The sequence below is a fragment of the Platichthys flesus genome, chromosome 15, assembly GCF_949316205.1.
Source record: "Platichthys flesus chromosome 15, fPlaFle2.1, whole genome shotgun sequence".
NCBI classification, from domain to species: Eukaryota; Metazoa; Chordata; class Actinopteri; order Pleuronectiformes; family Pleuronectidae; genus Platichthys; species Platichthys flesus.
Genome location: NC_084959.1, coordinates 23837057 through 23850241, shown reverse-complemented (window position 1 = coordinate 23850241; position 13185 = coordinate 23837057). Strand labels below are relative to the sequence as shown.

Sequence of the window (13185 nt, the reverse complement as noted above, 5' to 3'; positions counted from 1 at the left end):
TTAGGAAATGCTCAAGTTGCAAACATATGTTTTGATTCAATAGTTGTTTATGGCTATGCATGTTTATTGGTGGATTAATGAATGACATAAACCAATATTACATGAAAGAACTCTTGATTATTGTACCTGTACAATGATACACCTTCTGCATACAGTCACGAGACATATATGCTGCATCTACTCCATCCTCGGGCTGGTACCCTTAATGGCTGGTAACCATGTTAGAGAAAAATACAATGTCTTACTAAAGTTTGGGGACCCTTGGTTGTATCATAATTTTTTTTAACTGTTATTTAGGGCTGTGTAGTAGTGCCAAAACATTCACAAAAGCAATTTTAAACAGCATTGAACAAGATGAAAGTCAATGGGTTAGGGGGGAAACGGGTCCAGATTTATAAGATAATTAAAAGTTTGGGTGAGGTGCTTAATGAAAGAAAGAAAATAACAAGCTAAACAAGCTGTACCTCAATGGATGAGAGTTATAAATAAATGTTATATAAAACAAATCTCAGTGCAATTCATTACAAATGTCACATGAAAATCAATTGATACAAGTGATGTCGATCATGACTAGATTGCGTTCACGACAACATCATCAACAGATTGTCAATTTTGGGATTCTGCATACTGAGTCAAGCTCCTATGAACTTTGAATTAACATATCTTTGTACAGCTTTGTGTAAATTCACGGCTCCATAAATGAACTAGTTAACGTTAATTTGTTCCTTTTTTTATTGGGATGGTTATGATTTAGATAGAAAACTTAAGATCATGTTTTTAGTCATTATGGATAGTGTCAGATCATGAATCTAGATCCTCCTGTCACAAAATGGTTAAATGCAGCCTCACAAACTCTGGAGCAAAACAAACAAACACAAAGTAAACTTCATGTACTGATCATGTCCTGATAGCTTGTGATGAGTGTTGGTGTTTATGAGTTAAATGGAGGGCAGGTCAGCAGGACACAGGAAACTCCAGCACGGTACACTGCACACTGCACTCAGGCAGGCCTTTTATAAATAATTAAGGAAATAGAATAACTGTAAAATAACATACTGTAATATTCTACACAGAATAAATTTAATAAATATACAGAATATACAGAATATACAAAAATATGCTTGTTTAACATTGTTAATTTAAGGGACATCTGATCTTTACTTTAACAATAATGCAAGATAATGGTAATGAATACATAGCTTCCTGTCTCTGTCTGAGGCACCTGTCTGCTCCAACTCCCGCTTAAAAAATGCAGAGGATTTGATGCTGTTGTGAACAAAGAACTTTGTTCACAGCGGTTGTGCTTTCAAATATGCACAACCGCTGTGTTGTGCATATTTGAAAGGCTACATGCATATACGTGCACATATATATATATCAAAGTGGGCTTGAGCACCAGACCCTCTTCTTACTCAAGAGAAATTGCCCCTTTTCTAGAGTACTTTTTTATTTATTTTTACTATTATATTCCTGAATGTGCACAGCTTCCCTGTCAACAAATATATTGATTAAATAAACAATCTAAATATCAGGTCGGGAGATTAGATTTAGTCTCTACCCTCCCTCCACATCTCAGGCACATTTGTGAGCACTAGAGCTGAGGAAATTGTTTGATTATTAGATGCATCACAATGCAGACTCTGAATAATTACACAAGCTGCTTCAGAACAGATGCTCATTAAAGGTCTGGCAGACCTGTGTCAGAGTCTCTGTCCGAGTCTCTCTCCTCCTCACAGCACCTCTGACCTGCTCTCAATTTAACAATAAAAATCATCACTGATCACAAGTTATTAGGACACGTACAGGACTGACGTCTACTTTGTGTTTGCTTGATCAGCTCGAGAGCTTATGAGACATATGTTAAACGCTGCTACACAACAACAAGACATAATGTGACGCTCACAGTCAGGACATCAGGGTTAAGGCGCAGTGCAGAGTTTTAACTTCTTTGTTGCAGACACCCCGTTTATCCAGAAACATAAATATGAGTTCAGCATGTTTTTATAAATATCAGTGCTAAGTGTGATGATTAGAAAACAACAGTAGAGTAGAGTCACTTGTTGACCTGCAGAGTTATGAGACTCGGGTGCAGTGGCACTGCTAAGGGGGGCCAGGGGGGGGGCTATGACCACTGTCATACACTTACTGTTGTAGTCGGATTTAGGAATTGAAAAAAGTGGGCACACTTAATATCTGTCTGACAGACTTTTTTAACTGATATTAACTAATGCAAAAAGCAGCCATGTGCAGTATTATAGGAAATTGTGGATGTGATACATTGAAATAAATCGAATTGCATTGGTGTTTCATCTGTGAATACTCAAGAAGACCATGGTCTCTGTGTGAACTGTTGGGTATTTAACAATTGCGTGAGTATGAGGTTAATAAAAGATAGATAGATAGATAGATAGATAGATAGATAGATAGATAGATAGATAGATAGATAGATACATAACATAACATAACATAACATAACATAACATAACATAACATAACTTAACATAACGTAACGTAACGTAAAGTAAAGTAAAATAAAATAAAATAAAATAAAATAAAATAAAAAATATTGCGGTAGAAACAATAAAAACAGAACACAAGATAAATGGGTAGATAAGGTGCAGTGGCAGATGATGGTAAGTACTGATGATATGATGGTAATGTTATATATAATATATAAAGAGTATGATATAATATATGATATATAGTACGGGTATAAATATAAGTATTTGGCGATACAATAGATAATATGATATACTATTAGAGTGTAAGAATATGTAGACTGAGGTGGGGGGTTGTTGCTCAGAGATGCAGTAGAGGCAGTCGTAGAGTCAGTGGAGTCAGTGGAGGGTCCGCTGGGGGTGGGGGGGTTGGAGTTGAACCTATTGAAGAACGTGTTCAGCTCGTTCGCACGTCGTTCATCCCCAGCTGCTCCCCCATCTCTCCTCTTGAAACCAGTGATCTCCTTCATACCACTCCAGACGTCCCTGGTGTTGTTTTCCTCTAGTTTGTGCTCCAGTTTTCTTCTGAAGTTGTCCTTGCTCTCCATGATGCTGCGGTTGAGCTCCCTTTGAACCCGTTTGAGTTCTGCTCTGTCCCGTGATCTAAAGGCCCTCTTCTTCTCGTTGAGAAAGGCTTTCAGGTCGCTTGTAACCCAAGGCTTGTTATTTGGGTAACAGCGGACCTCTTTAGTGGGGATGGTGTTATCGATGCAGAACCCAATGTACTCAGAGACACAGTCAGTCAGGCCATCAATGTCCTCACCATGTGGCTCATACAGAGCATCCCAGTCTGTGGCCTCCAGTGCCCCACGCAGTGTTTTCATGGCCTCATGAGACCATTTCCTCACTGTCCTCACTGTGACTGGGTGCTGCTGAATCACAGGCTTGTATGATGGTGAGAGCAGGACTAGGTTGTGGTCTGACCTGCCCAGTGGTGGCAGGGCAGTGGAGCTGTATGCATCCTTAACATTTGCATACAGCAGGTCCAAAGTCTTATTGTCACGGGTGGCACATTTGACAAACTGGAAGAAGGTTGGGAGTGTGGATGAGAGGGAAGCATGATTAAAGTCACCTGTGATGATGATGAAGGCCCCGGCGTGTTGTGTCTGTAATCCTGCAGTCACAGTGTGGATGACGTCACACGCTGCTTCTGCGTTCCCAGATGGAGGAATGTAGACATTGATGGCGAAAACACTGGTAAACTCCCTCGGCAAATAATATGGACGAAGTCCGACGGCGACGATCTCGATGTCCGGGCTGCAGACACGCTGTTTAACGGTGACGTGCCCGGGGTGACACCACCTGTTGTTCACGAGCACGGCGAGTGTCTCTGTCGGCTCGAACCGTCTGGAAGCCAGGAATGGTGACGTTGGAGTCCGGTATCTGCTCGTGCAGCCACGTTTCCGTGAGACACACAATACTGGACTCCCTGTACTCCCTCTGTGTCCTGATGAGCGCTTCCAGTTCGTCCACTTTATTTGCCAGCGACCTCACGTTTCCAGTGATGACTGCAGGGATGAAGGGCTTAAACTTCCTCTTCTCCATCCTCCGTTTAAGCCCCGCTCTGCAGCCCCGCCGTCTCCTCTTTAGTTCCTCCGGGATGGTGGGTCTCTCTCCGGCCAAGAGCCTCAGGGCGATCAGCTGGTCGCGGGTGTAAACAATGCCGGCGTGTGTTGCAGGCATTCTCCCAGTGATCCGAAGAGACCGAAGTGCGGTTAAAAGTTATAAAAAGTGTCCAATAAATTTCAAAAGCATCTCGTCATTGTGCAGAACGAAGATGCACAGAGTAGTGCAAAAATAAATATAAAAAACAAATAGCAAACGTTATTAAAACACAAAAAACCGACAGTAATACCAGGAGCTGCTACGACAGGCACCCGGTTGTACGGCGCCACTTTGTACTTAACAAAGAAATTGTTAAGTAAATCAGACATGTTGAGGTCAGGTATGAGAAGGTATCTTTTTCTCACTTGAGCCCCTGCCCCCCAACTGCTTCTGTGAGGTTAATCTGGGGGTGATGGGCTCATGTCAATTTGTGACCCACCTTCCAGGTTCGGCACATGGTTTCGAGGACCGGAGAGACACATTTTGTGGTTCTGCAATGGCATTTATCGAGGGGAACAGTTCCACCCACCAAGACCAAAAAAAAAAAAATCCAATCTATCCAAAGCATCTCCAAGGGGCATTAGAACATTAATTGCTGAGGTTACTTTCCTTTACTGTACTTGACATAGAAAGTGAACTCCTTAAGGCTTAGGGCCCACCTGATAAGCCAAATGGACCACTGGATTTGGTGGTCTTAAACACCCACCAAAGAGAAGCATTATCGGTCACCGCACAGAAAAAGTCAATAATCCAGAAAGGTCCTCCACTTTCACACACACCACAGACAGGCATTCCAACTCAGTGGCTACTAAGTTTCTCTAAGCTGTATTTAGGTTTAGTCTGGCAAAAGCAATGACTAAGCCCCATATCAATGGTGTCAGTATAGACAACAAAAGGACAGTCTGACACCCGCTCCTGAGGTTTCGACAAATGAGTCGCCCTTGTTTTTCTTCTCAATCACCACATCGTCAGGAAAACCAACGCCTGGCACACACATTCAACACAGGAAATAAAGAAATCTGTCAGTATATGGCAAAGGTTGGTTAATCCACATATTTTCTGTCATTTACTGATGCTTCTCGAACGGTGAGCGAATTTCTTTTTTCAAGTTGGAACAATGTAACAATATAATTTCAAGCGTTCAAATGCAGTAAAATGTGGCTTCAATATAAATTGTTTCCTTTATGACCACTCCAGGTTCCCATGAATTTAACCGAAATCTTAGTTGCTGTATCCATCGGGCATGGCATATTACATATTTCCTCATAACTCAAAATGCTGTAGAGCATCCTGATTAAACTTTTCTGCACAATTACCTGAGCATACATTCAGATCTGATAACAGGCAGACCAACTTTTGGTCTATAATTATTGTAATGTTGCAGGATTTGGGATGATGTTTCATCCTCATCTCACTCCTTCTTAAAACAGAATTAAAACTAGGTAAAGTGACCTTGTTTGGCCATATTTTAATTAAGCTGCTACCTTCTATTGAGCACATCAAACAGAAAAAAAAATGTGTTAATTGTAGCTATTTTATTTGTGCTCTCTGTGGAACTAAACACATAATTCAGAGGTTAGGACAGCTGCACAACAAGAACTTGCCCACCATCGTATATATACAGTACAGCTTTGTAATATTGATAAATAATAATGAGTGCTAAATTGCATGTGCATAATAATAGATTATACCTTTGGGTGGTGGGTGTTTTGCTTGTGATCTACTAAAAATAATCACGTAATGATAACAGATGCAAACATGGTACAGGGATTAGTATTTAAATGAGTGTTTTGCGTACGTTACTGGTTTCCGCCATGGAGCAATACAGAGAGCAGAGTGAACAGAAGCGCTAAGCTAAATTTAATGCCATGGAATTGGAAGTGTTAGTGGAAGATAAACATGTTGATGAGCTACAGCAAAGAAATACTAATACAACTGAAAGAAACGCGATATGGGAGAGTATCTGGGAGAAATTATTTGCTGTGACCTGGATCTCAGTGTCCCCATAGGAGCAGAGGGGCAGTAGTCTGGCAGTGAGGAGGGACTGAAGCTGGACGGTGCTGCAGGAGGCTGTCACAACATGGATCACGTTTACATCAGATAGGAATGAACAAACACAAAACACTGATTACAAGGACAGAAATCACGGAACCATATGGTGTACTCACAGCCTGAGACGGGGCTCCACACAACGAACAAAGTAGTCAAAGTCATCATCATCATCTTCCTCTGCCCACTACCTCTAGACGTGGTTATAGAAAAACCTGAAGGGGCATTTGGTTATGCAGCAGGGGATGCATAGAATTAGCACATATACAACACAAGGCAAAAAAACAACAATATAATACAAAACACACAATCAGATTATACAAAGAGAAAAATAACTATTTATAACTATGCAAACAACTACCTCAAAGGGGTTCCGGAGGGAAATGGTAGGTGGTATACAGGAGTTTTTTAATATATTGGTTCTAGTTAGCTGAATTGTGAGGTTGGTACCAAATGAATATGTATAACTGTAACTATAAAATAAGTGTGCAAAATCTCACGATGATAAAACGATGTCTCATCAACCTTTAATTTTGAGTTTTGAGGCCAAATAGACACCGTTGGCTTTATGAAATGGCACATGTGGGCAGGAAAATTAAAATATGTGGACAAACAGGTGAACTCCAGGTATAGCATCAGTAGAGCAGTCTCACCTGAGATGCTCCATAGCAAGGGCGGCCTGATCAAAGTCCCCTGACTCTTCGTAGACGACATGCAGCTCCTAAAGTGGGATTTTGTGCTGGGTGGCCTCTGGTAAAGAATTCATGGCTTTTTCGCTGAGTTCACATCCTCTGGTGTCACACTGCATATAGGCAGCACCAGCTTAACACATGTCTTCAGACCCTCAGGACCACATCATGCACCTAAAATCATCAACAGCTCTTCAGAACTCTCACCTTAAATCCAGCCGGGTCACAGCGCCAGTAAGTCCGTGGCTGACACCAGGCAGCCATGCACAGCTCCACTAAGTCCACATACAGTGTTAATTTGGGTCTTTTCACACATGTCTGGACCGTGAAAAGTAATTTTTTCACAGTTTTTAGGGCCTCTGACAGTAATTTGCTGCTCCTTTGTGTCTCCATCATTCGTGCTGTGCGCTGCGCCAACTTCGTCAAACCAAATGGAGCATTTCCCGCAACCTCCTTCAAGTTTTTTAATTCTGTTGTTTTTACCCAGAATGAGTTTATACATGTGCCCGATCACTTCAGCTGGGAGAGAGAGATACAAACTAAGATCAGCGGATTCAGTGTGTGCGCTATTACTTCCATCAGGCTCTGGGATCATAAATAATCTTCATAATTCTTTAATATAATCAACCGCTCATAGTGATGAATTTAACTCGGGACAAACGTGATCACTAGAAGTTTCCACAGTAGAATTTAATCGGAGGAGGCGGATCAAGGTTTGACAGAGCCCACGTTGCTGCGTGGCTCTGTCAATGATCTGAATTACTTTCATTTATGATCTAAAGCAGCCAAATATATTGACATGCAGAGCATGAAAGCGTGGCGCATTATGATCATTATCGGTAATACTTGATAACGTAACACTTAAGATATTATCGTAGACGATATATATCACACACCCCTAGTTCTCTTTCTTAGCATTCGTTTCGATGTCTCACTATGGGATACGCCCCTCGCGCGTATTCACAGAAGCACTTATTCCAATTCGCCAGCCCTGATAGGCTGGCAGTCGTGATGACGCGTCAAGGTGCCGCACCTTAAATATGGTGGACGCGGTGTCACACGTCATTCAAACACCTCTTTTGCTTCACGAACAAGCATTTTTCTAATTGCCGTTGATGCTAACTAGCTGCTGTCCACAGACCGGAGCTAACATCTCCATCGCCGGACACTAGTGGAATAAACGCCGATCCGACTGCCTTCACCATAGGTAGTTGCTTCTATTTGAATAGCTAAACGGCACCGGGAGCCTGCGGTTACCACACTGCCTGCCACCGGAGCTAGCTAACAGCGACTATCATTCCAGATAATTCGCTCCCCTTTAGCACACCAAGCTAAATGGATCAAGCTGCAAAGCTTCCTTCCACTTCGCAACCAGGCGATGCCCATCGCCTGTGCACCTGTGGAAATAAAATATCGAGCATGGACACCAGTGTTAATTTTGGCAGCTATTTTTGATTTAGTCATAGTCTTAGTCTTTTGATGAAATTGCATTTTAGTTTTAGTCATATTTAGTCATTTTTATCCATCTAGTTTTAGGCGACTAAAACAAATTACATTTTAGTCTAGTTTTAGTCGACGAAAACGAATTCCAATTTAGTCTAGTTTTAGTCACATTTAATAGCCAAATTAAACTCCTTTTCTATAAAAACATATAGCTGCAGCCTAATAGCTTAAAAATATATATTTAGTTTTAAATGTGAATAACAAAAAATGAGAGCAGGTCAGACTGGAGGCGGACACAGAAACTGCAGCTCGGTAGAAACCAACTGCAGCTTCTGCTCTGATCAAGAAGCTGAGGCGCTGATCTCTGATCATCTGAGACCAGAGAAACTCTGTGTTTTCACTGTTTCTATAGTTAAGATAGTTGATCGGCTGCTCCACGTGAACGCACTCTGCTTTCACTGTGTCTCCCTGAGCGAGTGCGCGAGTCGGGGGGCGGAGCTACGGACCGGTGCGCTATCTGGGGGCGCACAGGCACACACACACACACACAAACACAGACTCACTCGCTCGCTCCTGATACTTCGTGACTTAGTCAACCACCAACATTTTCGTCTCGTCTCGTCAACCAAAGTTAAAAATAGATTTAGTCATAGTTTTTATTTTCAAAGACCCGTTTTCGTTACGTCTTGGACTCGTCTTCGTCATGGAAAAAGGGTCGTTAACGAATATATTTCGTCATCGTTTTCGTCAACGGAAAAAAAGCGCCGCTGTCAGCAATGCAAGCTCGTGCGCCGACTGCGCCCGCTTCACAGCGAAGAGTCTCCGCCGACCCGATCCTTTCCAGTGCCACTACCCAGGAACCCCAACCCGGTGTGGACGAGGAGGACGCTCCTGAATCAGAGATTCGGCGCTTGGGCTCCACGCTGGATTTGCTTGACCCACTAACGGAGCCACCCCTCATGTTGGATTATGAGGAGGAGGATGAGTCCGATGGCGGGGATTGTCTGGTGTCAGACGGTGACAACGAGGATTATGAATCCTGTTTTGTCCCACCTTCACAGCCTCTCAGCTCTCCAAGCCCTGCAAAGGGCTCGGTTGGGACAATTACGCCCCAGCCCAGTGGCGATATGGACCGATGTGTGTAAACGCGCCGCAGAGAGACTTAAGATTCCATGGCCTGCGGTCGTGGCGGAGGCCCCAAGGTCCCGCTACGAGGGGAAGAAATTACCCCAAGCAAAGAGGGCTGCGAGACAACTTCTCCCGGTGTTCCTGGAACTCCTGGAGGAAGTTACCGCCTCATGGAAGCAGAACCCTTACTCCAGCAAAACCACCATTCAAGGTGCGTCTTCCTTGGATATTGAGGGGATGGATAAGCATGCCATGGCCCGCATGCCTCCCATGGAGCCCCTGGTGGCAGCACACCTTCATCCACGGCTGTCAGCTGCCTCATCCAGGGCCCCCACACTTCCCACGAAAGCCGATCGCTTCCAATCTGCCATGACTGAGCGAGCTTATAAAGCAGCGGCTTTGACGGTGAGGGCTCTCAATGTCACCTCCATGTTGTCAGCTTACCAAGCGGAGCTTTTTGACGACATTGCCGACATGCCCGAAAGTTCCGCGTGGGACGAGATCACCACAATCGCGGATATCTGCCCACGCGTCCAACGATGCAGTATGTACAGGCGGCAGGGAAGTGCATGTCGATGTTGGTGTTACAAGAGAGGACGAGATGGCTGAATCTCACCAATCTGTCCGATAGAGAAAAGGAGGACATCCTGGACATGCCTATTGTCCCCGAGGGTGTCTTCGGCTCCGCCCTCGCCTCAATGCAAAAGCGCTGTGAGGCGAAGAAGAAGGAGGATGAGGCGCTACAGCTCTGCCCTCCGAGGAAAACACCTGCCACGGCGCCTCCGCCCCCCAGGCAGACTTTCGCTCAGGTTGCCTCTAGGAGCGCCGCTCCTGCTTTCCGCATCCCGAAGCGCCCCAGGGCTCAACCGGGTGCGAACACCAACGGCCCCCCGGAAACGAAGCCCGCTTGGCCGAGAAAGCCCTTTTATTCCCCGTCAACCCAGGCTGCTCAACCGGGCCCGTAGACCAGCCAGCAGCCAGGCGGAAGAAGAAGGCGACTTAGCGGTCAACCCCACCGCGAGCGGAGCTGCCACCCGTTCCCTGTTCACTGGCAGCCCAGCTATCCCGTGTGTTAGGGGAGAAATTACCCAGTGCCACCAATCCCTATCAGCGACGCGTGGGCCCAGAGCTCAGTTCGTGCGTCCCAGTAAAGAGGCGAAGAGACATGTTTCAGATGTGGGATTGTTCAACGCCACATCAATGTCTCACAAGCACGCACACAGAGTTTGTGTTAATAAAAAGTTTTCCACTGACGTATCCAGGCTCACAGCCGAGGGCGCAGGGTTGCAAAATCACAAAAACAAAACCAACAAAACACAGAGGTGCAGAGCACACTGTTGTTCCCCATAACACCACAAGGGGGAAGCAGCGTCCCACCTGTGGTGAAACATCCCGTTCCGTCCCGTGCCTATCAGACCGCGCATGCGCAGTGATACTCGGAAGTGCGCAGCCCCCAAAGATCATCTGTGTCAGACAGAGCTTCACTCTCCCCCTAACTTTGAGGCTAGAGAGTTGGAAAGCATGCACAGCGTCAGAATGGGTATTGAGAACACTGGCCAAAGGCTACAGGCTTCAATTCGCCACAATGCCCCCCGTTTTCCCGGCCTCATCGCTTCCCGTGCGCAGGGAGAGTCGGCCCGGGTGTTAAGGTAAGAAATTTCAGCTCTATTAAACAAAAGAGCCATAGGAATAGTGCCACACAGGCAGGGACTGGAGGGTTTCTATTCGAGGTATTTCCTGGTCCCAAAGAAAGGGGGGACCTCATTACGTCCCATCCTGGACCTTCGCATTTTGAACTCGTATCTCAGGAGATACAAGTTTCGCATGCTGACCCACTCAACGCTGATACATTTGATCCGACCGGGGGACTGGTTCACATCAATCGATCTGAAAGACGCGTATTTTCACATTCCCATTTATCCTCCGCACAGGAAATATCTGAGGTTCGCTTTTCAGGACACAGTGTAGGAGTACCTTGTTCTCCAATTTGGCCTGTCACTGAGCCCGAGGGTGTTTGTGAAATGTGTCGACGCCGCTATAGCTCCCCTCAGGGAGCGGGGTATACGCGTGGCCACTTATCTGGACGACTGGCTGCTGCTGGCGCGCTCAGAGCAGGAGGCTGCGGCGCACACGAGCATTGTACTGACATACCTGGCCGATCTCAGTTTTGTGGTGAACAGGGAAAAGAGTGTGTTAACGCCAAGACAGGAAATTGCCTTTCTGGGTCTCACGTTAAAATTCACTGACCTACACAGCTCGCCTATCAGCCGAGAGAGTGCACACTTTCACGTCCACTCTCTCTCATTTTGCCATAACACGTCAGGTCACGTACGGACTGTGCCTCAGGTTATTTGGACTGATGGCCTCAACAGTATTGGTGGTGAGGCTGGGCAGGCTGTACATGAGAGATTTTCAGCGCTTGGTGGCTTCTCTCAGACTGGATCCTGTGTGCCACAGACGCCGCAGTGTAACGGCTTGCGCGTCCTGCGCCCTCACGCTGCTACCATGGCAACGCCCGTCTATGTTGACAGCGGGGGTGCGCATGGGCGCAATATCTGCCAGAAAAGTGGTCACAATGGACGCCAGCCTGTCAGGCTGGGGCGGTGTGTTCGAGGGCAGATCCGCGAATGGGATGTGGAGCACGGATCTCAAACATGCCCACATAAAAATTATCTGGAGTTGATGGCAGTGTTTCTGACGCTGAAACATTTTCTGCCGTTCCTCCGGGGACATCATGTGTTAGTGAGGACGGACATTACGACCACGGTGGCATATATCAATCGTCAGGGGGGTCTACGTTCTCTACAGTTACACACTCTTGCACGCAGACTGATATTATGGGGCAAGGAGCATCTCCTCTCAGTGAGAGCGACCCACGTTCCCGGAATTCAGAATGTGGGTGCGGACCTTTTGTCCAGGGGAAATCCTCTCTACGCGGAGTGGAAACTTCACCCGGCTGTAGTAGCTCAGATTTAGTCACATTTTGGCCGCACAACAGTGGATCTGTTTGCGTCGAGGGGGAACACACAGTGCCCACTGTTCTTCTCCCTGCACGACCAGAGCGCACCGCTGGGGCTGGATGCGTTCGCTCACGAACTGGCCGCGCGTCCCGCTTTACGCTTTTCCACCTCTGGCTCTGATTCACTGCTCAGGGTGCGGGAGAATCGTCTGTCACTAATTTTGATCGCTCCTCACTGGCCGTCCATGCACTTGCTGGCGGAAGTGAGACAGCTCCTCCACGGTCACCCATGGCCTCTTCCGCTGCACAGGGACCTGCTCTCCCAGGCGCGCGGACAGATATTTCACCCTCATCAGGAGCGCCTCGCCCTGTGGGCTTGGCCCGTGAGTGGTTTAATCTGGGCCTGACTGGATTATCACAGAATATTGTTAACACAATTCAGAATGCCAGAGCATCATCCACTAGGTCTCTTTATGACTGTAAGTGGAGGTTGTTTGAGGATTGGTGTGCTAAGGCACAGGAAATCCCTTTTCAATGTCCAGTTGGTACAGTTATTCAGCTATTTCTGCTTGCCATGTTGGATTTGATGGAAAACCAGTGGGCCAACACCCCCTGGTTTGTCGTTTTATGAAGGGTGAACGGAGGTTGCTGCCCATCTCTAAGACTATGTCACCATCATGGGATCTAGCAGTGGTGCTTGGAGCCCTCTCTAGTCATCCTTTTGAACCATTGGATAACGTGGACATAAAAACGTTATCCTTGATGGTGGCTCTGTTATTGGCTTTGGCTACAGCTAAACGTGTAAGTGATATTC

At 45.9% G+C, this 13185-nt stretch overlaps 1 pseudogene; it reads left to right on the top strand.

Annotated features, from left to right (window-relative positions):
- The first annotated feature begins 9060 nt into the window (after nucleotides 1-9060).
- On the top strand, nucleotides 9061-12778 carry LOC133969891 (uncharacterized; annotated as a pseudogene).
- The last annotated feature ends 407 nt before the right edge of the window (nucleotides 12779-13185 follow it).